Genomic DNA, 27,788 nt, shown 5'->3' with positions numbered 1-27,788 from the left:
TGGGAAGTGCCTTAGAAAAGTATTCTGGCACTCAGAAAGTGATCAGAATGATTTAATGAAATCTGACAGTGATTTTGATTGCCTTTAAGTCCTAATGTATATTTTTACCACTGACAATAAGAACCGAAAGTGCACCCCAAAAAATAGTATGAGTTATGTGCTTTTTTGTTCTTGTGTATTACTCGTACTGGGAAAATCACTGCACTCATGATGGACACTGGTTTAGACTCCTTACTCAGCACATTCTTAATTTAAACTATACAATAATCTTCTTATCTATAACTTTGGAGATATGCTCTTAACATCATGTATAAGATATTATAAGCACTGTATGGTTTTAGAAGACATCATGTCCAGTGTTTCTTATTTCTTTCACTTTGGTTGTGTAAACAGGCCAATTTACAGACATGTTAATTCATGAGACTGCAAACAGCCATCTACTCTTCCTTTGCCAGAGAGAGAGAGAGAGAGAGAGAGAGAGAGAGAGAGAGAGAGAGAGAGAGAGAGAGAGAGCACTAAGGGGTTAGATCAAAGTATCTCATACAGGAATAATCCAAAGCACATGTCTAAACATTGCAGGCCCTCACCTCTCTTCCATGGTCCAAACTGAGACAGACTATAACAACAACTCACAGGGAGGGGGAGGGTTTTTACAGCTGCAAAGGCATATCACTCTAGGCCACTGAGGACTACAAAGGATACTGTAGTGTGTTATGTGACCAAGGTCAGAGGAAACCTAAATAACCCTAAGAAACATATTACCAGACACTTAAGAAGAAGTGTGTCCCAGGGGATGTGTTACCTGCAAAGGGGTTGTGGTCTTAAACCTTTATTACACTATAGATTTCCATTACACGAGAGTAGATGTTAAAACTTCATGCTGATTTGAACTCGGCTCTCGACAAGATAAGCAACAACTAAGACGTAGCTTTACAGTAAACTAATGTGATCCATATGTGTCTCCATCCATTTACGTTTCCTTCCATATGATGATGTAGATATCCTTCTGTCTGGTGTTAATGGCTGAAGTGTAATGCTGGCTCCAGGGATCAGCTTATTTTGCCTCCCTGGTGCATCAGCACACACAACGGCTGCGATGCTGGCTCCGGGGATCAACCACAGTGCGGCCTCCCCAGTGCATCAGCATGACAACTGTCTGGATTGAGCTAAGTAGGGTACTTCTCTGGGGTCTTCAACTGGGCACCTTCCATCCTCGGTGTTTCGTCAACTAGCCCACGACACCTCAAGAGGGCTCGACGGTGATTCTGGCGTCCCAGCATCACCCCCCTCCATCCCCCACTCAACTCAGCCCAGCTTACTTACCTGTACATCGGCGTTTCTTTCTTCCTATTGTGCTTGAGATCCCCAGCCAGAATCTTTCAGTCTCAACCACAGCCAGTTGCTTCTCCTCTCTGCTGCTTCAGATAAGTTCTTCACGGTGCGACGCAACTCTTGGCCACTGAATCCGACGTCTCTGAGAAACCGGGTTGTAGAGTGTGCCACAAATCCTTGACAACCCACTTCCACTGGGTAAACCCGGACTCTCCATCCTCGCTGTTCCGCTTCAGTGGCTAGTTGAGCATACCGCAGTTTCTTCCTCTCATACGCCTCATCTACAGCATCCTCCCATGGCACTGTTAACTCTATCAGGTGAACAAGGCGTGCTGATCCAGACCACAAGACAATATCTGGTCAAAGGTTAGTGGTGGCAATCTCAGGTGGAAAAATAAGCCATTGACCAACATCTGCCAGCATTTTCCCGTCTCTAGCAGCTTCCAGTTGTCCTGGGCAAGGATTGGTTTTAACACCTTTTCTTAGTGGTTGCTCTCCTGGGCGGAGGAATGTTGTCTTTTGTGTGTAATGTTTTGATGGAACAGGTGGCAACTTATTGGTCACATTACGCTTGTCTTCCAGTGCTAAGGCCAAACATCGCAGCACCTGGTCATGGTGCCAAGTAAACCATCCTTGGCTAAGAGCCACCTTACATCCTGTCAAAATGTGCCTTAATGTTGCAGGTGATGAACACAAAGGACATGAGGGATCCTCTCCTACCCAGAGGTTTAGGTTCTGTGGTGATGGGAGAACATCATATGTTGACCTGATGAGGAAACTGATCCTACTCTGTTCCATTGACCATAGGTCTTGCCAGCCAATCTTGCGTTGTTCCACACTCTCCCATCTCATCCATTCTCCCTGCTTGGCCAGGGAAATGGCCTTTATACACCTCATCCTCTCCTCCTGCTTTTGCACCTCGTTGACTACCAGCTTCCTCCTTTGAGCTGGGGCTGCCTTGTGCCATGTAGGAGTAGCTGAACTGAGACCAAGACCCCCTCTCCCATGCTGAACTTGATATCACCAATTTGAAGGGCAGCCTTTGCGTCTTCCACAGCTTTCTTTGCCGCCCACTTTCTTCCAGTTTTCAACACAGGTGCTGCCTCCCTTATGCATTTGTCGCGTGACTCTACTAATGTCATTTCCAGTCTGACATTGGCGCACTTAAACTCCTCGGTTAGAGCGGAGACTGGTAGCCGCAGTATTCCTTTACCATAAAGTCCCACTCTGCTGAGGCAGCGTAGAACTCCCAACCATTTCCTGATGTATGAACTGATTAAAGCTTCCAGCTTCTTTACTGTTGTCAAAGAAACCTCATACACAGTCAGTGGCCACAGCAACCTCGGCAGTAGACCAAACTGAAAGCATCAGAGTTTTAGTTTGCCTGGTAGAGCGCAGCTGTCTATGCTCTTCAACCCTTCCACTGCTTGTTGTCTAACTTCTCCCACACGAACTGTGTCCTTTAGATCCCCGTCGTACCATCTCCCAAGACTCTTCACTGGCTTCTCAGACACTGTTGGTATTGCCTCACCATTAATGAAGAATGTTTTATCTACTACTTTGCCTTTAATTATAGAGATGCTCCTTGATTTAGTGGGCTTGAATTGCATTTGTGCCCATTCAATGTTATTGGTTAATTTGCCCAATAACCGATTAGTGCAGGCTACTGTTGTATTCATGGTTGTCATGTCATCCATGTATGCTCGAATTGGTGGTAGTCGCATTCCAGAAGCCAAGCGCTCTCCTCCTACTACCCATTTTGATGCCCTAATGATTACTTCCATTGCCATGGTAAAAGCCAGTGGAGAAATGGTGCATCCTGCCATTATTCCAACTTCTAGGCATTGCCATGTAGTGCTGAATTCTGAAGTTGAAAAACTGAATTGCAAATTTCCAAAGTAGGCTTTCACTAAATTTGTTATTGTCATCGGTACACTGAAAAACACATGTGAACAAAATGATAGTTTATTAAAACCAACTAAAATATGATAAAGACCAGATTGCATGTGAACATATTCTAAAACAAAGCAAACTACAGCATTTTGAATTGGTTGGACAGAATTTTGAAAATCATAAATACAATAATTGTCTAGACAAATAAATCCTACTTGTGTAATGGAAACACAAAAAAAAAGCATCAATTGCTGTACACAAGAAAATCAAGCTATGCTAAAATTCAGAGTGAAAGCATTGCTAACACTTACATAAGAATACTATTTCAGTGTGAGGGAAGGTAAATAGTTTACTGAATACACTGTAAATGTGATTTTTCATAGTGACCACCACCACAAAGCACTTTACAGAGGTAGGCTTACAATAAAGCATTGATTTAACATCTCATCCGCAGGATGGAGCACAAGGAGGTTAAATGACTTGTTCAGGGTCACACAGTGAGTCAGTCAGTGGCAGAGGGGGGATTTGAACCGGTGACCTTCTGGTTACAAGCCCTGGACTTTAACCACTGGACCACACTGCTTCCTAAAAAAGGGCCAACTGTCTAAAGACACAATTGGAGCAAATTTGGCCCCCACTTTTATTCATGTTGCTACCAGTTCTTCTGCACAAAAAAAAAATTGAAAAACAAGTTTACCCCAATTGTGTCTTGTTTAAATTAGCCACAACTGGGGCAAAGCTTTTCCTGTCCATTTTTCTATGGATTTAAAATCCTTAATATCACACTATGGTAGACACATCAATTTCTATAAGCACATATGATTAGGATTCAGGATAATGCTTGTAGGTACAACCACAGTCACATGCATTTTGAAAAGATGGGCTCCAGCCTGTGCAGAAACAACAACAACAACAACAAATATATGAACATGAGTTACAAATTAAATTTAAAACTTAACATGTGAAATGCATTTTACAAAACTGGCAATTTATGAATGCCAGATGCAGCAACAATGAACTCATTTAATGAGTTGTCATGCTAGTGGAAACGATTACCATCATTAGAAAGTCAAGAGTTTCACCCATAAATAAACAACTACAATATTTGTTAAATAAATACTATGGTACTGTGGCGGAGTGTCCCGCCCCTATTTATTAGTATTTGTATTTTTGTTTGCGGCACGGATAAAAGCGCTGCATCTTTTATTATTTATAATTTAAAACCCCGTGAGGATGCATGACTGATCAGCTACTGATTATTTAACTAGCTGACAGTCATGCATCCTTACCAAACGCGTGCAGACTCTGGCCGAGGGGTAATAAGATAATTAACAACTAGTTAACCCCTCGGCCAGAGTATAAGAACCGGCAGCTGTCCGTGCTGCAAGGGAAGTGTACAGAGGAGAGTACGGGGAGCGGAGAGAGAGAGCGAGCGAGCAGAAATAACGACATTTAAGAACGACTGCTAAACAGCACTTGTTTATTCGTTTGGCCCTTGTGCCTTTTTGTTTTGTGTTTTTTGATTGTTTAAATCTTTTTTGTTTATTTGATTTAATAAATCCACGCTGAATGCCGTTGCATTCAGCTTCACCCGCCCATCCATTGTTGTGGTTTCAGTTACTTCCTGGTCCGTGACGTCACTACACCTCACCACTGCGAGCCAGCGTGTCACAGGTACTTAGTTCTTAATATGTACAAAAACATGTTATGATAAACACAGGGAATGAAAATATAATTCCACAGAAACTAAAACTCTGGAATCCCAACGTTTCCCAATGTTTCAACCAGTCTATTTTAATTCCAACCCTTATTCATATGAGCTAGGCCCATTATTGTGACTTGTAATGTTTAATTCCAAATTCGTATTGCTTCTGCCCCATTGACATCCAATACTAACAGCTAACTATGATCTATATAAATCACAGTCGATTATGTGAGACATCAGATGGTTTAGCTCCTTCTGTAATATGTTGTATGTTTTTTTTTTTCTTCAAATGTGCAGTAGTAGGATAACCAACCAAATAACTATTCCCTTGTAAACAATATGCATACTCCAGGTTAAATATTTTAAATAAATAATAAATAAACATGGTGCACAGGTACCTGTGTATTTATTAATTGATGGGTTATGACATTTAAGCCCCCTGTGGGATCTGTAAATTATATGCGGTTAGGCTAGGTTAGCTAGTCTAAGCAGAGAAGCATGTTCTATAATAAATGTTGTCTTTAAAAAAGCAAGACATTGAATATATCACAGTGGCGTCACCCATGGCAGATATGAAGATATATCACAGTGTGCAAACTGGGTAATACATGAAGTGGTTTAAATCGGGTGCTTCTCAGTGTGATGGGTATTCTGTACCACTTAACACCCAGTTCACACCACTTACACTAAACAGTCTGTTTTTACTGATGCCATTAACCTTTTCACAGGCACCACAGGTACTGCAGTAATCAACCGCTGGATCAGTTACTGAAGTGCCACCAAACACAGGTAGTCTGCATGCTCTTAATTGTATTATTACTCTTGCTCTTAATTAATGTCTGTATAAAAGCAGTGTTGGAACAGACTGTGTTACTACACCCTCTTAAGCATTATTTGGACAGTATTGTACTGCAGGAGGTAGTATATTGCTCTCATAATGGCGAGAAAAAGGCAATTAACAAAGGAAGACAGACAGACCATTATAACCCTTAAAAGTGTAGGTCTTTCCTTTAGAGAAATTGCAAAGAAAGCCAAGGTGTCAGTGAGTACAGTTTCCTACACCATCAAAAGGCACTTGGAAACTGGAGGAAACTCTGACAGGAAGAGGTCTGGCAGACCCAAAGCCACAACAGAATCAGAAGACAAGTTTCTGAGAGTCAACAGCTTGCGTGATAGGCGGCTCACAGGACAACAACTTCAAGCACAGCTTAACACTGGTCGAAGTAAGCAAGTCTCAGTTTCAACTGTGAAGAGAAGACTTCGAGCTGCAGGTTTGACGGGTCGAGTGGCAGTAAGAAAGCCATTGCTAAGATGGCAAAATAAGAAAAAGAGGCTTGCCTGGGCCATGAAGCACTGCCAGTGGACTACTGAAGACTGGAAGAAGGTCTTATGGACCGATGAATCAAAATTTGAAATCTTCGGTTCATCACGCAGGGTTTTTGTACGCCGTCAAGTAGGTGAAAGGATGGTTCTTCGGTGTGTGACACCAACTGTCAAACATGGAGGAGGAAGCGTGATGGTCTGGGGCTCTTTTGCTGGATCCAGAGTCGGCAACTTGCACAGAGTGAGTGGCACCCTGAACCAAAACTGCTACCACAGCATTTTGCAGCGCCATGCAATACCCTCTGGTATACGCCTAGTTGGTCAGGGGTTCATCCTACAGCAAGATAATGACCCAAAACATACCTCCAGGCTATGTCAGAACTACCTTAGAAGAAAAGAACAAGACGGTAGGCTTCAAATCATGGAATGGCCAGCACAGTCTCCAGACTTAAACCCCATCGAGCTGGTTTGGGATGAACTGGACAGAAGGGTGAAAGCAAAGCAACCTACAAGTGCAACACATTTGTGGGAACTTCTGCAATAGTGTTGGGAAGAACATTCCGAACAATATTTGATTTCCATTGTAGATAGAATGCCACGAGTGTGTTCGGCTGTTATATCTGCAAAAGGTGGCTACTTTGATGAGTCAAAAATTTAGATTAAATTTTGTTAAACAAAACGATTCCATGATTTCTTTTTTATCTCCAATTGTTTATTTGTTCTATGCTTTAATTTCAGAGTACATTGAGACATTAAACGTAAATTTCAATAAAAACTGGAAAAATTGAGGTGTTCTAAAACTTTTGACCGGTAGTGTGTATATATATATATATATATATATATATATATATATATATATATATATATATATATATATATATATATACATACACACACATCAGTGTGAACAAGTTCAGAACTGTCTTATTAAACTTATACTACTAAAACCAAGAATGGATCAAACTGCTATGCAATGGGAGTCTTATTTCCATCCCTGATACATATATATATATATATATATATATATATATATATATATATATATATATATATATATATATATTGTAACAGCCCGGCACTCACTCGGGTTCGTTGCCCCTTTAAAAGTACGACCCAGGACACAAGAAATTGAGTTTTCAGCGCTGACGCGCTAATTTTTAATAAACACACCAAAAATAAAACAAACACAAAATAAACACCTAGCTCCTCTTGGAGCGCTTACTACACAAGTTTTTGCCTCACTAACTTGCAGGACGGCTAAGCCGTTTACCTGCTAACACAAACCAAAACCACACAGGTTTAACACAGCACTTACAATTACGACTGCTCGGAAGCAGAGCACCTCTCTTCTGCTTCCTTCTACTCAGCAGCCACGTACAGACAGGCTGCACGTCTTAAATACCCCGCGCCTGGCATTAATTTACAATAAAGCTCAGTTGCGGGTGATAATTAATCAATAAACAATTAAACAAAATAATAAAACAATTAAACAAAATGTGCATTCCGCACATGATTCTCTCGCAGGGAGGTTTTAACCCCCTCCCTGCTGTTTCTCATAACCCGCTATTTCACAATATATATATATGTAATTATTTTTGTTTTACTTAATGTGTAACTTGCTGCTGGTGCTGAGCAACAATTCTGTCAAGACATGGAGGCATCTTCATTAAGCACACGCGCATGTCATGGTCAATGTTCATCCTGGCTCGGTACTTTGTTTTCATCGATGTCATGGCTGATAATCTGGTTTCACACAAGTATGTTGTACTGAATGGGATCAACACTTTCAGTGCTGCAGAAGAAGCAGGGCTGTATTCATCTGACCACCTCACACCAGAATGTCTCCAGCGGCATTTCACTGAACTTGGTTCTGAGGGAGCTGTCTGATGAAATGTCTTCTAACAGCTTTGATGGGACACAGGGTGGCAGTTTAGCTTCCATATTCTCACTAATGGGGGTTGTAGCCCACAGGTGTGTAGCGGCTTGATCTGTCGTGAGTTCAGCTTATTTAGCTTATTCATTTCACTAAATATGTCTGCAAGATAACCTAGTTTTGCCAGCAACACGTCATCTTTTAGCACTTCAGAAGGTTCGGGTGTCTTATCAGCTAAGAAGGTATGTAACTCTTCCTTGAGATTAAATATACGGGTAAGCATTCTGCCTCCAGATAGCCATCTCACCTCTGTATGCATGAGCAAGGAATGGTGCTCTGTGCCCACTTCCTCACAAAGTGCAGCAAAACAACTGGAGCTTGTTGCTCTGGATTTAATCAAATTAATGAGCATTACCGCTGTGTTCAGAACACGAACACTGTGAAGATCTGGTTCAGTATCTTACCCAGCAAGAATGAATGTTGCTTGTTTTTACATATTTCAGGCTTGGTAATTAAATGCCTCTGTAATTTGGTGGGTTTCAATCATTCATTGGACAGTACTTCTGCACAAATTGCACGCTGCGGTTGAGGTATACAGACGTGCTCAAATTTGTTGGTACCCCTCCACAAAAAACGAAGAATGCACAATTTTCTCTGAAATAACTTGAAACTGACAAAAGTAATTGGCATCCACCATTGTTTATTCCATATTTAATAGAAATCAGACTTTGCTTTTGATTTTTTATTCAACATAATATTGTAAATAAGAAAACAAATGAAAATGGCATGGACAAAAATGATGGGACCGCTAACCTAATATTTTGTTGCACAACCTTTAGAGGCAATCACTGCAATCAAATGTTTTCTGTAGCTCTCAATGAGACTTCTGCACCTGTTAACAGGTAGTTTGACCCACTCTTCCTGAGCAAACTGCTCCAGCTGTCTCAGGTTTGATGGGTGCCTTCTCCAGACTGCAAGTTTCAGCTCTTTCCATAGATGTTCGATAGGATTCAAATCAGGACTCATAGAAGGCCACTTCAGAATAGTCCAATGTTTTGTTCTTATCCATTCTTGGGTGCTTTTAGCTGTGTGTTTTGGGTCATTATCCTGTTGGAGGACCCATGACCTGCGACTGAGACAGAGCTTTCTGACACTGGGCAGTACGTTTCACTCCAGAATGCCTTGATAGTCTTGAGATTTCATTGTGCCCTGCACAGATTCAAGGCACCCTGTGCCAGGTGCAGCAAAGCAGCCCCAAAACATAACCGAGCCTCCTCCATGTTTCACTGTAGGTATGGTGTTCTTTTCTTTGAAAGCTTCATTTTTTCGTCTGTGAACATAGAGCTGATGTGACTTGCCAAAAAGCTCCAGTTTTGACTCATCTGTCCAAAGGACATTCTCCCAGAAGGATTGTTGCTTGCATTTTAGCACATTCCAGTCTGGCTTTTTTATGTTTTCCTTTCAAAAGTGGAGTCCTCCTGGGTCTTCTTCCATGGAGCCCACTTTCGCTCAAAAAGCGACGGATGGTGCGATCAGAAACTGACGTACCTTCACCTCGGAGTTCAGCTTGTATCTCTTTGGCAGTTATCCTTGGTTCTTTTTCTACCATTCGCACTATCCTTCTGTTCAATCTGGGGTCGATTTTCCTCTTGTGGCCGCGCCCAGGGAGGTTGGCTACAGTTCCATGGACCTTAAACTTCTTAATAATATTTGCAACTGTTGTCACAGGAACATCAAGCTGCTTGGAGATGGTCTTGTAGCCTTTATCTTTACCATGCTTGTCTATTATTTTCTTTCTGATCTCCTCAGACAACTCTCTCCTTTGCTTTCTCTGGTCTATGTTCAGTGTGGTGCACACAATGATACCAAACAGCACAGTGACTACTTTTCTCCATTTAAATAGGCTGAATGATGGATAACAAGATTGGAGACATGTGTGATACTAATTAAAGAAACTAATTAGTTTGAAATATCACTATAATCCAATTATTTATTATCTTTTCTAAGGGGTACCAACAAATGTGTCCAGGCCATTTTAGAATATCTTTGTAGAATAAGCAATAATTCATCTCTTTTCACAGCTTCTTTGCTTTATTCTATGACATACCAAAGGCATGCAAGTATACATGATAAAATAGCTTTTAATTTCATCACTTTTCAGGAGGAATGAAGCATTATTTCAATGAGCTGTAAGGGTACCAACAAATTTGAGCATGTCTGTATCTCCACTTCCAGTACAAATAAAGCCGAAATTCAAGTAGCTGTCTTCGTATTTTCTTAATTTTGCAGGGTTAATAACAGCTTTATGTTTTTCACTCAACACCCCCTATTTGCTGTTCTTCAGCCCTTACAGTTGAACTTGTTGAAGGAAGTTCTGTATCATCATTCTGTGGGTTTTGTTGTTTTGATGCTGATGGTCGAATTAAAAATGTATCCATATCTGGTATTTATTGTGTATGTTTCCAGCGCTCCCCTGAAATAGTTCTATTACACCATACATAACCGAGAACGTGTTATGTAGCCTGAGAACGCATTCATTTCTGCGCATGCTTATGACATGCTGAAGCTAACAGGTTTCAGTGTGCCATAAGCATGCAGGGAAAATAACACATTCTCTGGTTTATTTTTGGAGGACCCCTTGAAACCTCCTCAAGGCCCCCTAGGCAGCTGTGGACCACTGGATGAGAACTCCTGGTGTGTACTGTATCTGTCAAATAAAGCAGTCCTTCAATTGCTGAACTGTTTGGTAAGAAATATGATTTCAGAAACAAATAACAAGTCTTGTGGAAAATCTGTTTAACCTTTTACAGACTTATGTTTAAAGGTAGAAGGAAAGGATTGTTTTTTCGTACCCAAGTGTTATTCATGTTTAAGATCAGCAAGGTTCATAGCCACACAAAAGTTGCTTAAAACAATGAAACAATACAATAATTAGAAACCAAATAACATGAAAGAGAATAATGCATGTTAAACCCTATTTCCAGTAATGAAACCTCTAATGATGATTATTAATGGACCAAGAAGCAACTCAACACAGTTTTTGTATATATTTGAAGATGGTTATGATCAGCTCTCATTTCAAAAGAACTACTGCTATTTATTGTCACTGGAATTTCTGTAGAAGTATTAATGAAAGAAATCCCACTGGTTACACAGAACTAGGATTTCTCAAAGCACAGTCTGAAACCCATTTTATACATGGCAGGTTTTACATGCCCATTCGCAATGAGTCATTTTTCAGTCTTGCATTCTTGAAATCTAAAAAATATCTGGTTCTTGTCAACACAAATTCTGCACTGTAAACCAGCTCAGGTTGTCCATCTGTTATGAGCCCATTCTATTCCCATCCCTTCATAGAGGACGTTTCTGCTTCCTCTAAAGATCTGAAGTCAGAAATCATGACGCTATGCTAGAGTGTGTCAGACTGATAATGCTAATCTTAGAACTCTCTTTCATTCTCACGCTGAGAAAGCTTCATAAACCGCTTACAATGATACTCCCTGCCATGGGAAAGACACCTAGTAAATACAAGATGAGGTCAGAGGCAGATCTGCTGGTGATTCAGTAAGATAGTGTAATAGGACTAAGGCTGAGCACGAACCAGCAACCCTGCACACCCCAAGTGATCATCTGCATTCATAGTTTTAGAGCTTTTAACATCATCTCATCTCACCGACAGGGGACAGAATCTGTAACAGCAGTATATCACGCAACATTGCATGCTATAATAGCCTTAAAAAAAATAATCTGGTTCTGTGCACGATTCACACCAGGGCTTTTGAGGTGTCTGGGTCAAACGAAGTGCTTCCCCAAGGAAATATCCCAGCAGTACATAGCTGCATATCTTGGATTTACTTACAAATTATGTTATCAATGGAAATGAAAAGGTTTTAAATCTTTCATTTCTGGTGCATGGCTTCAATAATCATTTTATTAATTAAATAATTAAATCTCAATTTTGGAGCAACAACACTTAAAATTCTTGCAAAATCAAAAAAAGGAAGGGAAAGGTAAACAAACAAGGTATTTCACAAGGCAGGAGCAATATCTTCATTAACAAAGCAATTAGACTTGATATTTCAGAGTGGAACAACTGAGTCACCAGCCCCAGAGCTTCATTGCTGTGCTTACTATACTTTGCCAAGGGTTCAATTTGATATTATCATTTATGGTTCTTTAAATATCATTAATTTGCAATAGGTGATACTAATTGTGGTTAAATATTGTTTTACACTGTGTCAGTGATGCAGTTTGTGGAATAACAAATGCAAAGAAACCTGTCTGTTTTCTGCCCACACATCAGAGTTAGGTCTTTGTCCGAGTTCTGCATCACTTGGCAACTGATGTCAGTTAAACAGATTGTAACAGGGGAGATCTGTGCTGACTGTCTGGCGCATGAGTGGTACAGCAGGAAGGGGGCAGCAGCCTCGTAGATCCGCCTGTCAGTCATGGCAGTGACACGGAGAGGTTGGGAAGAGGATGTGTTGGTTTTCCCTCTCTCTGAGTGGCTGAGAGGCAGGTCTTGGGGGATTGCTGACCCTATAAGATAATGCTCTGTTGTTCCCTCAGCCTGCCCCTCTAAGACGAAACAAGCCAGCTGGCGGAAGCTCTGCTGCCGGACCGAGCATGGCTGGAGAAGAACGAGCACAACAACAAATTAATTTAAAAGAAAAAAGAAAAGGAATTTTAAGTAGTGGGGAAAAACTTGGCAGAACCCCAAACAGTATCAACAGGTTGAGGGAACGGGTGAGGGCAGGACGGAGACTCGGGCCGTGCAGATAGCGACGGTCGGGGTAACGCTGCTGAGTGCAGTACTGTGTTTTATTTTCCATTTTTCTTTGTGCCTTTTGTTTTCATTATTATTTTATTATTATTACTGTTGTCAGTATTCAGGCCACGAACAACAGCGTCCTCTGCAGGTAAAAATAAATCAGTGCGCCTGAGCGGCGTTACAAAAAAAGTTCTGTCTCCTCTGCGTCAGTGAATTGCCCACCACCCTTCCACACAGATAAATAAACAAATACCAGGAATAAATTTCAAGAAGTATAATACTGTGACTTACAGACAACTACCACAAAATGCACAAGCACACAGCATTCCAGAAAGAAACATGAACTGGCTCTTTGATTTTAAAACTATTTTTCCTTTTCATGTGTGGACGGTCACAGGTTTTGTTTTGGTTTGTTTGTTTGTTTAATAGATTTTAATCCAGTATTTGAGATAAGTTGCATACATGTTTTATTTATTTATTGCCCTTACAACATACGGCTGATTTAAGGATAGGCACAGTGCAAACAATTGCGGCTGCAAAATTCAAATTGCCTAGCGGCCAGGCAATTATTTTGCACTGTGGCCTGTGTAAGCTTAAGAGCAATGCAAATTACTCAACACACACATATAATGAGCCACAATCATGATAATGAGGGTCGCAATGAACGCTGCCTGTGCATCGGGGTATTTAGCAGCTGAACTTACAGCCCAGAGGTGAGGTGAGTTAGCAGTACAGAGAGCAGTAGGCGCTGTATGAGATTTGTGGAGCAAGAAAATTAAACCAAACAAAAAAATATGTCAGAGGAAGGGCAGCAAAGTACTCTTGGTGCACGGAAAAGAAATGTTTTCTGAGGAGGAGTTGAGAGTCCTTACGGCTGAGGTCACTCAGCATGAAATTGAGTTATTTGGAAAAACCTCAGCCAACACCAGTTATTAGGTCTAGGATGACCTGCGGGTTGAGACGATAACGCCTTTCCACCACATCCTCCATCAGAGGAGGTGCAAAGTTTCTGGAGGGTCAGCAATTCCAAAGATCAAGGCAAAATCCTTACATCTCATTATAATGTTTGCACCTGCTTAGTATCCAGATACCCGCTCAATTCCATGCTCTTTCATCTGAATACATTTCAATATCATTTAAATGGATTAATGATGGCAAAGTGCTAATTTGATAGCGGGTGTAGAATGCCAGGTGAAAAACCTTCTTTACATACAGCAGTGGCCGCTAAAGTCTCACTTTACAGCCACTAAACACAGTTTGCACATGCAAAAAGTCGATTTTGGCTACAATATGGGTGTTTTGCAGTCGCAAATTACTTTGCATGTATCCTTACATTAGCCCCACAGTATTTTACAACCATATTCATACATTTTGAATAAACATATCTGTACATGAATATGAACAGTACAGTACTGTATCTTTAATATAGTTATTCAGTACATTTTGCACAGTAATTTTTTCCTTATGAAATATATCCAGTTTATCGGCAAGATCCTAGTTGAATCTGGCTTTTACGTGGCATACTTCATACTGTTTATGGGTTTTTGTTTTTTTTTCCTAGTGTGGCTTTTCTGGCCGTCATGGAAAGCAGTGAATTCATTTTTCTTGTTGAATGACATAAGCTCGTCTGATAAATGATTTCTGAGTGACAAATCTTTTTTTTTTTATATGGCCAGTGAAATTGAAACAAGAAATAAACAAGTGCAATGTGTACATTACAAGAAGTCATGACTCACTCTCAAGGACAGACACTTTGCAAAGAGGCCTCCTATCAATATACTCCAGCTTGCCTTGTCTGGGATCAGGTGTTCTTCCTAAACTTTAATGTTGAACAGCTCATCTGATGCCTTCATTGCCAAGGGGGATATAGAGCTTTATATTAATACTCCCTGATTCATGTTTTCCCTTGAGTTCAGAACTCTCCAGGTCAGTAGTCTAAAACTTTATTGAACACAGTTGAAAAATATCACATGTGAACAAGTAACAGGGGTGGCCAACCCTGGTCCTGGAGAGCAAAAGGGTCTTCTGGCTTTTGTTCCACCTGAATTCTCAATTACTTAATTGAACCAATTACTTTCTTAATTGGTCAACACTAACATTTGTTCCAGGTCTTTAGCCATTGATGATTTAGATACCCAGAAAACCTGCAGGACTGTGGCTCTCCAGGACCAGGATTGACATATAGGTTGGTTAATCATTGTGGACATTATCACAAGGTCCACTATACATTATGAGATTTAAAAAGGCTACGTGGGGTTAGTGAAAGCTACAGTGCTACCAGCTTTCAGGGATTAAAAAGAGTGCTCTTCAAGAACCTAACCAACAGAAGCCACACGTGAAGGACAAGCGAGTGTATTGCAGTGTGCAGTAGTGTGCAATTACATACATACAAGGGGGTTCACAGTATGAAGAGGTATGATGAGGTTTTCCTAAAGGTGCCTGTGTTGCCTGGTTCAGGCATGCAGTGTGTCTCCTTTCCATGTCCCTGTAAAGTGTTCTCTGCAGCTATCAGAGATCTCCCCAAGTGCTGGCAGTAGAAGATCTGAAGAAGGTCTCTAATCGCCACCCCCTTCACACTGGAATCACAGCGGCAAGAGCACATGTGATTATTCTACAAAAAATTACCTTCATTAACTAACATCAAAACAATTTTTACACTGAAGAAAACTATATTCAATAGTGATTTCCAGAACCTCAGTACATCCATGGTGTTACAGAATGAATATTTCGAGCACACATTCGTCTCTATGGCTCATTAGAAAGTGAAACAAATTGTAATGAAAAATAGTATCCCAAATGATCCACAAATACCTTGTTATAGAAGTCTGACAACATTTCTCAATGTGTTTGTTAGAATAATCTTCCACAAGGGGAATTCAACTCTTATTTTGTACAGATTTGTATTGCTTTTCTCTTGATGAAAGCAGACTTAAATTGTTTTTAAAGTGCTAAAGGGCTTACTTTTCCATTATTTTACAATGATTTGATCTTTTAAATGTTAATTTAAGTCATAAAAAGGATAACAGTGTCACATTGTCAAGCAGGGATAAAAAAGGAAAATCTTATTTTTGCATTTTGGTCTGTTTAATAAAGTCCTGAATCGGAGTCGAATGTGCAGTGCAGGGATCTTATTCTAGTGAAATGCTGTGTCTTGTATTCTTGTTTGGGTGCGACTGATGCAGCCTTTCCACACTAGTGACCCAAAAAGACAAGTGAACTTCAATAGCCTAACCCCTGTTTGTCACGAGCGATAATGATAAAAAACAATACCTTTGTCAGACCATCAGAAATACATGTCGAAGGATACACTGTTGGACAATATCATTGTGTTCCAGTTTCTCCACATTAAAAATGAAGCACTTTATTACAATAACATTATGTAAAAAACAAAGGATACAATGATTCACTGCTTCTGACTCTGACTGGTAAAACAAATTGCTTTGAGAAAAGAAAAGCACTCTTTAAGACATACTTAAAGGGTTACTTTATGTCAGCTACATGTTCATTAAATACATTTTCTAACCTGTATTTTGTTTGGTGTGTTCTCTATCATTCTCTTTTGTTATTTCTCCTTAAATTATTATTTATCATGCTTAAGTAATATTTTAGCTAAAATATACTCCTAGTACACACACACACACACACACTCACACATACATACAGTGGAACTATGCATGCTTTGGGAGACACAGGTCCACGGATGTGTGAAATCCATGGATAAATGAGGTGTCATTGCATGTGACTAGAATGCATAAATAAATTACAGAAACTATTAATGTAAACCAAATTAGAGCTTACTGGAGATGTATGCAATACAATATATTACAAAGACAGAAGAATGTTTGAAAATTAGTTTACTTTGACAGTGATACTCCTTGCAAAATCTATTCAAAATGCAATGCACTGTTTCCCTAGCTATTTGTTACCAAAAAGAAAAAAAAATTACTTCTAAAAAAATATATACAAAAAAAAAAATACTACAAAGCTACAAGATGATGAGAATAAGCTATTTAGCCCATCAGAGCTCAAAATTATCCTGTAAACTAAGTTGTGTGGCTAGCAGCTAGAAATATTATCACTCATTTATTCCACGCATTAATATAAATAATAGTAGCTTAGTGTTGCTAGTTTTTTATTATTTTTTTTAAACTGTAAAACTAAATAAACAAGCCTGTACTAAAAAAAGTGTTTGTTTTTTTTGTTTCGTAACAGCTTTTTTAAACAATTCACTGCTGCAAGTCGTTCTTCTGAACCATGACAAAGTCCATCAGTCTTTTGTTTTAGTGAGGCAAAATATGTTTGCTGGGCTTCACTGCCTCAGGAGAACTAATTTTACAGAATCCTTCTGCTGTTCAAACCAAGACATGCATCCTCACATCTGTAGCCCTGCTGTCTTGGCGTCGACCCAAGTTAGACTGACGCATGCATCTTTGTGTGTGTGTGTGTGTGTGTGTGTGTGTGTGTGTGTGTGTTTGTGCACACCACTGGCATTAAGTCTACATTGGCAATAATGTACTATATTTCAGAAATAAAATTGTCAGGGAGCTGCGGATAATTGAAGTCGCAGATGAACGGGGTGTGGATAAATGAGGTTCTGCTGTATACTTATATAGAGTAAATATGGACTGGAGAGGAGGTATATAGTGGGAAGCTATGGTTCCTGAGGGAAGAACTATAGTTATCAACAGGGACTATAATGCCGCAAGCTGAGGGCATTGTCCCCTGGAGGTAACTATAGTTCTTCCTGAGGGGCCTTTAGTTTCCGAGGTCTGCAGTCCATATTTGTTTTATTAAACTTTTTTTGGCATAGAACTGTCGGTCTGACTTTCTCACTGCGGCATATCATTCTCGGAGGAGTCCGTTGAGTGTGACCGTCGTCTCACTCCAATACACTCTTCACTGTTTACAGATATTTTTTACCTTTCAAGTACAGTGCAATTATTACACAATTATGAGGACCCTCTGTATGCGCCTGAACTGGCTTATAATCTAAATTTGGTCAAGTAAAGCTTCTGTTGAATGGTTTATACAAATGTTCTCCTGGGACATTGCAGCACTATTAAATATTGTAAATTTGAGTAGCAGTGACAAACTTTTATTCCGCTACCAGGAAGAGACAAGTCACGGCTTCTGGCCAAGATTTAACACTAGTCGTAATTCATGCATTTTATATTTTAATGCAATTAAACTTCTGTAAAGCCAGACTTGGTTCCTGATGCATGATTAACTCATGCCTCTTTTAAATCAGTTGCCTCCATTATTTTGTTAGGACAATGCAGCTTTGGACACAAAAGCAGCATTTTGCACCCAACTTTTGTTGCTATGGCAACTTATAAACTTGCAGAAATTGACCCTTTATAGACAGCACAAGAAAAAGTTTTATTTTCTGAAGACTGTTTTTTTTTTGTTATAATTTCCATGGCAGACTGTAGGCTCTTTAACCAATTCCCAGAGGACTAGATGAAACCATAGCAACCTGACAATGCCTTGAGGCATGTTTTAAAAACAATTAGAACCAACAGAAGTTAGGGCTTTTGACAGATGTAAGCTGGGAAGTAATAGCTTCATTTTATAACAACAAAATGCAGTACAAGGCAAAGATCATTTTCTAAATGCTAAACTTTCTGGTTAAAAACAAGCAACATGCCTCCAGACTGGCATGCCTTGAGGGCAGATTGCATTGATAGAGATCAGAAACAAGACTCTGTTTGGCAGACTGCTGAAGCTTCATATCACAGGTAGAATAAATAGAATAAAAAAATGTAATCATTACATCATTTCCCCCACGTATCATTCATGTTATTTGGTTTCCAGTTTTTTTCCCCCCATTTTTTTTATTATATCCTTGACGCTTAATTTTAGTTCACCATTTTTGTTCTACTATTAATGCCATACCATTAGCATGAATTAATGGTATTTCATTAGACAGAAATGCATTCTTAAAAATCAATGTATCCTACTGAACTTCTATTGGTCATACTTGACTCAGACACTAAGAGGCTTTAATTCCACACGCTGAATTTGCATTGCAGACCCATATATTATCAGCGTATGGGTGGTGCTAAGACAGTGCAATTCGATGGGACAAATAAGATTCACAGACAGTGACCAACACATTAAGTGGTTGATTTTCCAGGTTTTTTGCTACATAGTATAATTTGATACAATATGGTACATCATTGACAAGTATAGAAGATGTCATGAAAAACCAGGACATACAGAGTCCTTGGGCAAGGTTGTTATCCTTCCCATTGTATTGCTCTGTCACAAAGACGGCCGGAGTGGGTGGTGTCAGACCAGAAGCAGGAAATAAACAGACAGAGACTTGGGGTTTTGGTGAGGCTGAGCGCGTGATCGCGCTCAGCATTTAATAATTAACAGAACAGAAAATAAAAGGTTGGAACACAAAAACACAGGGCACGGCACTGGTAGCCAAAATAAAGAGACAAACAAAACGGACAGACACTAACAAACAGGGACGAACAAACACGGTGAGAAACACTTATTATTATTCTTGTTATTATTATTTTTACCTCCTCTCTCTCTCCCGTTCTTTCACCCTGAACACCCAACCCCGAGTGACAGAAATGTGCATCTATATATACTGTTGTGCTGGGATTCAATTACTAATTAATTACTCACTTGAATCCCAGCACGCGAAATAGTTAAGTGTACTCCCGTGACCACACATTACATTTTACCAGCACGTGAAGTGATTTGTGCTCTCCTCGTGCCTAAATAGAAATCTACACTTTTTAAATACACGTGAAACACAGACCCGTTTACATCCCGTGTACCAATGACTATACACCAACATTAACACATGCACGCAACATACAACATATAACACACAAATGCACACAGGGGCGGGGCACATTGCCACATGCTCTCATGACTGAAACACATTATGTCATAGTTGTATAGCTCATTATGTCATAGTTGTATAGCACATTATGTCATAGTTTTTCATGACATGTCTTGTAAATGCCACACATGTACATTTGCTATTCATAAGATAGCCATAATAATATACTCTAAGCCACCCTAACTCATTCAAGGGTGTTGTGTGATAATCTCTATACGTGTACTAGGCAGTACTGAGTGTGTAGTCTTTCTAAAATTCTTTTAAAATATCCTCAACATGTCAAAAAGGCCACCTGACCCCAAAATGGTGGCCATCTGAGGTCACAGGTCAAAGCGTGCCATTCAATTTTGCCCTCAGTTTTCACAACCCTGGTTCCTAAGATATTAGCAGTATCAGGGGTGTATGCGGCGTGCAGCAGGTTGACAAACTCATACAAACTCCCCTTACATGGATGCTTAATAATTACAAATCAAGCCTGAACATCACATGTATTACTTGAATCATTAGTTGTTACTGTTTCCTGGTCAGTTCCTTTGACTTAGATTGTGTCACATTAGAATATTGGTCAATATGCTAGTGAGAACACAATCAACATAATAATCTGTAATTGTGTCACTGGCTCTCTGATTGTCTGACTTGTGTTCCATGGTTTATAAAAGGATAACTAGGGGTCATTGTGTCTAAGAACACTCCCACCTCTTTCAGCAGAGGGTCTGTGGTAACAGAGCCTGAAAAAACAAAGGAACCACCACTCCTAAAACACACTTTTGAAATGTGCAAAAAGCCAAGTGATGTTAATAAAATAAAAAGAACACTGAAGTTTAAAAATAACTGTTAAAAAATAAACTTGTTTTACATTTTTTAAATTCTGTTTTCCAGTGTTATGCTTAACACGTAACAGGATTAAAAATAAACACTGCTAGTTCTACAATTTATGTTATGTCACCATGTATTATAACTCATAACAGACACAAGTAAGGCTGTAATTCTATTTGACATTGATGAATCACCAGAAACCCTTGATAAAATTCTAGCCTTATTATGCACAGCTGGGTGTACAATATGCTTATATTATTATTATTATTATTATTATTATTATTATTATTAGTATTATTATTATTATTAACACACATTTTGAGAAATTAATTAGGTATCAAATTGAACGAGAAGTTACCTTAGCCAGAAATTAAAAACAGTGGTTTAATAAGCATTATGACTAATACCAAACCTTATTATCAAATATAATATTTCATCTCTGCAAAGCTAGTGCCTAAAAATAGCCCTGTATCTCCATGCTCTGTAGCTCTGAAATGTTCCTGACTATATATTTATCAGCAGCATAATGTCAACTGACATAAACAGAGGCTACTGCAATGAGTCTCGTAGAATTGGGGCCTGTTATAGCTGGATCTTGACTGTAAGCCATAAAATATCCTGAAAGTCTCAAAGACCTCCTAGTCCTGTAGCTTTATATAGGATGTTCCTGTAGCCTCTGCTGGCTTATTCTTCCTCTGTTCAAAGCCACAAATCCATAAATCCAACCTGTTTTGCACTCCTGGTACACAGTTCTCAAATGTGGAGTTTTAGAAACATGTGTTATAACAAACATGATTTATTGTACTACACTAGGTTAAAGAAAGCTTAAGTTTACATGCCTTACTCTCAGGAAATCTGTTACACTTTAAATCTCTAGGTCATTTCACCAAACAGTGTCTTGAATTTTCTGGGTCAAAGCATGATACTGGCTGTAAAGCATGTCAGTCATTAAGGGAAGCAGCTGGTTGGTTGCTGACAGGAAACAAGGCCCTGAGGGCATGGGAACAGTTTCACTGTCCAGGTGAAATTATCATAAAAGTGCAAGCCTATCTTTAACCTGCTGTAGGATAGTACCAAATATGGAATTATAGAATTATATAATTAATAGGATAGTACCAAATATGGAATTATATAATTATATAATTAATAGGATAGTACCACATGGAATTATTTTGTTCTGTACAATACCTTTTACTTGGGGCTAGTAACCTGTGAAGTCAAGCAGCATTCGGAATACATTATGTGTGTCTGAGCCTATTCCACTGGGCAACTGCAAAACACAATGCATAAAATGATTCTTCAATGGAGCAAAAAGTACTGTACTTGCGGGACGAGTAAATGCTACCAACAATCCCTGGGCATTCCTTCTTGGGCAATACAGCAATAGCCCTCCTTATCACCCATTTCACATGAAGACCAGCTCTCTTGTAATACCATTACTCAGTCACTGGTTGCAAAGCGGAATCCTACTGCCCACCTGTTTAACTTCAAAACAACTTATGAATGGAGAAATAATTCCATCTAGGTAAAATACAACGTTTGAATACAGTTTAGTTATTTAATACCTTTATCAGTAGGAAATGAAACTTCTATCAAATATATTATTATTATTATTATTATTATTATTATTATTATTATTATTATTATTATTATTATTATTATTATTATTTATTTATTTCTTAGCAGGTGCCCTTATCCAGGGCGACTTACAATCGTAAGCAAATACATTTCAAGTGTTACAATACAAGTAATACAATAAGAGCAAGAAATACAATAACTTTTGTTCAAGCAAAGTACAAGTGTGACAAACCACAATTCAATAATACAGTAGATAACAGTGATAGTTACATCAGGATATGATTAAATACAAAATACTACAGATTAAACACTTGGCAGTTTACAGTATAGGTATTTAAACTTGGCAGTTTAAATATAGGTATAGATGAACCATGGTACTCCTTTATTGTCCTTACAGGGTAGGTCTAATTCATTTGTTAGGTTCATGATTATAAAACAAGTAGATTGGAATACAGATCCTGAACTACAGATCAGCTCCTCAATTATTACACCTTTGTTAAGTTTGATCAGTACTGTGGAATACTGTAACACATCTTTCCTTTCACAATTTTCCAATGCATGTTTGCCTACAACAGTTCAGTAATCTGTCACTGCTTGTCTTGAGGCCGTGTTGGCAATGATACTAAATGAAATATATTATAATATATATATATATATATATATATATATATATATATATATATATATATATATATATATATATATATAAACAACATAAAATAAACCATATCAAATTTTATTATGTTGCTTTTTTATTATAATCCAAAGGTGGTAACGAGATGTCCCCTTTTTTTAATTGTGAGCATTTGTCTAAATAAAGGCACTTGAACAAGCAATTATAAATTGAGTGGAGCACAAAGCAATGTATTGCTTCAGGGGATTAGTCATTACTCTACCATACGGTGACATTATAAATGCATTACCTTGCTGCCCTTTGTCTTAACCCTCTTAAGAAAACCTCATAGTCCTCCACAGCCAGCTTAACCACAAGAAGAGGCCCCAGCTAGCTCATTTTAATGCTGGTGCTTATGGAGGCATTACAAAGACAGGAGAGATGTTTCTATCACAAAAAGAGTCAAGTATGCAGTGTTTAATGTTGGAGAGATTTTCCCCTGATCTCCTATCTCCTAGAAAGGGCTGTGTTTCACAGCCACTAAACTTGAATTGCTTCTACAATGACTTGTAAAAACTGCACAAACACAAATATAATAACACATTGAACAGATAATATGTGGAAATGTGGCAACATGAATGTAAAGAAGTTTCAGGGTTGTTCTTTGGACATCATTGATAATGAGAATAATGTTTGTAAAAAGGCCTGGGAAGGGCTTTGTTTGGGAATTTCATTTTTTTTCAGATGTTTTGTTTGATTTTATTATATATATATATGTGTGTGTGTGTGTGTGTGTGTGTGTGTGTGTGTGTGTGTGTGTGTGTGTGTTAGACATCTTGCATTTTTCTACTCTGATGCATTATGAGCATCAACAATTTGCTCAAAGCCTCCACTAGTGTTTTCTACTATTATAACAACCTTGACTTGCATAAAAATAAAAAAAAAAGCTTGCATCACTCGATTTTCAAGGTGTGATATCCGAAGCATAATCAACAAGTACAGAGAAATATCATCTGTAATTGACAAACTCAGGATTGGAAGACCCAAAAAGCTGTCTAACAAGGATGAGCAATACTTGAAGATAATATCCTTAAGGAATAGAAAGACGACAAGCGTTGAATTGACAACAGAACTGGCAGAAGGCACAAGTGTCATTGTCCATCAAATCAACAGTACGAAGGTCACTCTTGAAATCAGGACTTAAAGGATGTGTTGTAGTAAGAATGCCTCTGTTAAGAAAGGGGAACAAGGCTAAAAGGCTAATATATGCACAAGAATACAGAAATTGGACTATGGAACAATGGTCAAAGGTGCTTTGGACTGTTGATGGATGGACAACAACACCTGTGCCTTCTGCCAGTTCTGCTGTCAATTCAACGCTTGGTTGTTATAATAGTAGAAAACACTAGTGGAGGCTTTGAGTAAATTGTTGATGCTCATAATGCACCAGAGTAGAAAAATGCAACATGACTAAGACTTTTGCACAGCAGTGTGTGTGTGTGTGTATATACAGTATATATATATATATACACACACACACACACACACATATACTGTATATTTTTTGTTTGTTCTTTGTTAATCGACTTTTTCTTAGGACCTATGTTCTATTTTTTTTTTTTTTTTAAATGTTATCAATTATAATGTTGTCCCTCCTGTTGCAACTATGATGTGGATATGATGGCTTATAAACTTGAATGTATCAAATAAACATCATAATATACCTGGAACTAGATCTGAACCCCTTGAGACAGAACCCAGTGTCACAAATCTGTTACCAACAAGTGTTAAAGACTTAAAGTCTGTTTTGTTTTTTCAGTATGGAACTTTATTCTATACTGTTTTACCAGTTATAATGTAGAACAGATTCACGATTATCAAACTTTATTTAATCAATCAGAACATTCTTTAAATAACTAGTGGAATAAAGGGTTAACTCGTGAACTAAAACGTTTATTCTTCCACGGGCACAATGCTTTCTCTGTCTTTATCTACTTTGATTTCCGAATAACCCCTTGAATGCCTTAATGTGCATATACTTTATACGGACATATTTTAACTAAATGTGTGCTATCACTATAAAAAAAAAAAAATACCAACTTCATGATCAACCGGTAATAAAATGTATAGCCGTTTCACAAGGCTTACTTCACAGACACAGTTTTGCGAAAGCAGTTTCTTCTCAGTATAAAAGAAGGTTACAGAAATGCCTTTTATACAAATCAGGGTTAAAAAGAAACCACGTGTAATCAACACTCAATTTGACAATACAAAATAGTCAACCAAAATATATCACAACGTGTAGCAGGTGTCACACGCTCATATTTGTTCTGTTGTTCTACAGATCGCTGGTTCAAGGCAAAGCTCTCGTCAGCAGCACCCCCTAGTGGTGGATTATGACATACAAGGGAACTTCAAACACAGTACAGAACCTGTGAATCGCTCTACCTGACGTGTAAACACAATTTAGAAAGACAGCAATTTCCCATTTCACTCCACAGCAAATTAGTGGTATTAGCGGTATAAAATATCCTTCAATACCGCATTGGGCATTGCCTATTAGTTTCAAAGACTATGTAAGTCTGATTCATTCCAGATAAGTACATTGCAAATAAAAACGCCACATTTCACTACAGATTATACAAGTACATGAAAACAGTAAAACAGACACAAAGATACTAAACGTAAGCGACCATCGATACTGTACTTTTAACAAATCTATACAAAAAATAAAATGCTGCAGATTGACGTAACCATAGCTTGTTTTTTTAGTTTTAAGGTAGAGGTGGAATCTATTGTTATTCTATAGAGCATGATCGTTCCCCAAGGTTTTTTTTTCAAGAAAATTACATAGTTGAACTTACAAAGTGAGATCTCCAACTATCCCCGTTCATCTAGTAGGAAAGATGCAGAAATGCAGTTAAAAATAATGCTGTCAACACAAATGCGCCGGATGAAAAGTTGCAATAATCCAGTTTATGTACGTGGTCCGAGAGTACAGTCCAGAAACTGTCACTTAAGTTGTCTGCCCCTGTGTTTTCTCTATCTCACTGACTCTCTCCAGATTCCAATATCTATTTGTGAATCCATTTACTCTTTGAAACAGGAGAGCACACCCACTTACTACTACAGTGGATGCGTCCGTTCAGTAGGGGAGGGCTGTGTTACTAAAGTCAGCAAACTTTGCATTCTAAGAAGCGGCACGTATTTATATATATAACTAAAATTTCTAACTCCTGTTTAGTAAGTGTAACAGTAATTTGCTTGTTTTTTCTGTTGTGTAATATATATATATATATATATATATATATATATATATATATATATATATATATATATATATATATATATATATATATATACACACACATTTTAAAGTTAAGACTCCCCTCTTGTTTCGTGAATGCCCTGACCATACATGGTCCATTCCAACATCACTTCAGTAGTCTGAGACGTGGCAGAGGTCTTCTCTAACAGATTATGCGAGGTGTAGAATAATAATAATAATAATAATAATAATAATAATAATAATAATAATAATAATAATAATAATAATAATAATGGTGTGTTGTTTAATTTAAATGTAATAAATTAATTGTTTTATTAAACTGAAAAAAAAAAAAAACTAAAGATACGTTAGTGCAGGGGTTCTCAAACTATGTCTTGGGGACCCGCTGTGGCTGTTGGTTTTCATTCCAACTGAGCTCTCAATTACGTAACTAGACTTTTAATTGAACTGATAATTTGCTTAATTTGACTATTTTACTTGTTTTCAGCTCTTAAAAGTTGCAGTTCAAGTTACTTATCAAATGTTATAGCTAACTTGAAATATGCAGCTGTTGAATCGTATTTTGTCATATACTTGTACTTGCTAGAACCAAAGTCATTGTATTTTATTTTGCTCTTAATTGTATTATTACTTGTACTGTGATTCTTGAAATGTATTTTTGTTTATGACTGTAAGTCGCACTGGATAAGGGCGTCTGCTAAGAAATAATAATAATAATAATAATAATAATAATAATAATAATAATAATAATAATAGTGTTTGTTTAATGCTTTTCCCATGTTTTTACTGCTACTTTTGAAAGCTGTTGGAACATTGCTACCAGCTGGTGTTTTCCAGTTGCTCTTTACCAGTAGTCCAGTTGTCTTATGTTTTTATTATTACAGGCAAGTTATTTCAACAGTTTATTGTCATTTGTTTGGTAACACTTAATTTACAGACAACATAGTAAACGTGCATGTGACAATCGATTAGTTATACTGTAACAAAAGGCTAACTTTCGTTCTGTGCGTCTGTGGTTGTGTGTGCGGACTTTGCTGAACTGTGGCACTACAGTGCGCTTGTGATGGAATCGTTCTGTCTGCAGCCTTGTGTTTTACTGTCTGGGACTATGCATGCAACTCTCCACCAGCAATGCGGGAAGTGCCGCCGGGGATTGGGGATTCAGGGAACAGTGTATCTCTGCAGCCTGGAAGCTCCAGCCGTGCAGTCATGCGTGCGCAGCTTTTAATAGACGTCATCATTATACTGCCGAAGGCAAGCTCATTCATATGAACACCCCAATCACATGATCACATCGTACCTTATCGTAATACAGCCGATGGAAACTTCATAAGATCCCCATCAAACGATTACTATTAACAATAACAATAACAAAGCGAAAACGGCAATATGTATTTTTATTATTATTATTTATTTCTTAGCAGACGCCATTATCCAGGGCGACTTACAATTGTTACAAGATATCACATTATTTTTACATACAATTACCCATTTTACAGTTGGGTTTTTACTGGAGCAATCTAGGTAAAGTACCTTGCTCAAGGGTACAGCAGCAGCAGTGTCCCCACTGGGGATTGAACCCACAACCCTCCGGTCAAGAGTCCAGAGCCCTAACCACTACTCCACACTGCTGCCCTGTATGTATTTGTATGTATTTTTGTCTTATAAATTCAAAAGAGAAGTGAAAAAAGAATTCCCCTGATAACAACACAGTCTTTTACAGGAGCAGC

The 27,788-nt window shown here is 38.4% G+C and overlaps 1 protein-coding gene across 3 annotated transcripts in view; it reads right to left on the bottom strand.

Annotated features, from left to right (window-relative positions):
- Window positions 1–25,852, bottom strand: part of LOC117435396 (semaphorin-5A-like) — a 156,859-nt gene extending 131,007 nt beyond the window's left edge. For 2 of the 3 annotated variants that reach the window (XM_059020486.1, XM_059020488.1), the window contains exon 1: window positions 25,634–25,852. The gene's annotated coding sequence lies outside the window, so the exon portion shown is untranslated. Of the gene's footprint in view, window positions 1–21,766; window positions 21,840–25,633 lie in introns of those variants that run through there. The other variant, XM_059020487.1, reaches the window with a different exon arrangement.
- Between the last annotated feature and the right edge of the window lie 1,936 nt (window positions 25,853–27,788).

The sequence above is a fragment of the Acipenser ruthenus genome, chromosome 3, assembly GCF_902713425.1.
Source record: "Acipenser ruthenus chromosome 3, fAciRut3.2 maternal haplotype, whole genome shotgun sequence".
Lineage (NCBI taxonomy): Eukaryota > Metazoa > Chordata > Actinopteri > Acipenseriformes > Acipenseridae > Acipenser > Acipenser ruthenus.
The sequence above is the reverse complement of the archived record's forward strand: the minus strand, read 5'-3'. Positions and strand labels throughout refer to the sequence as shown.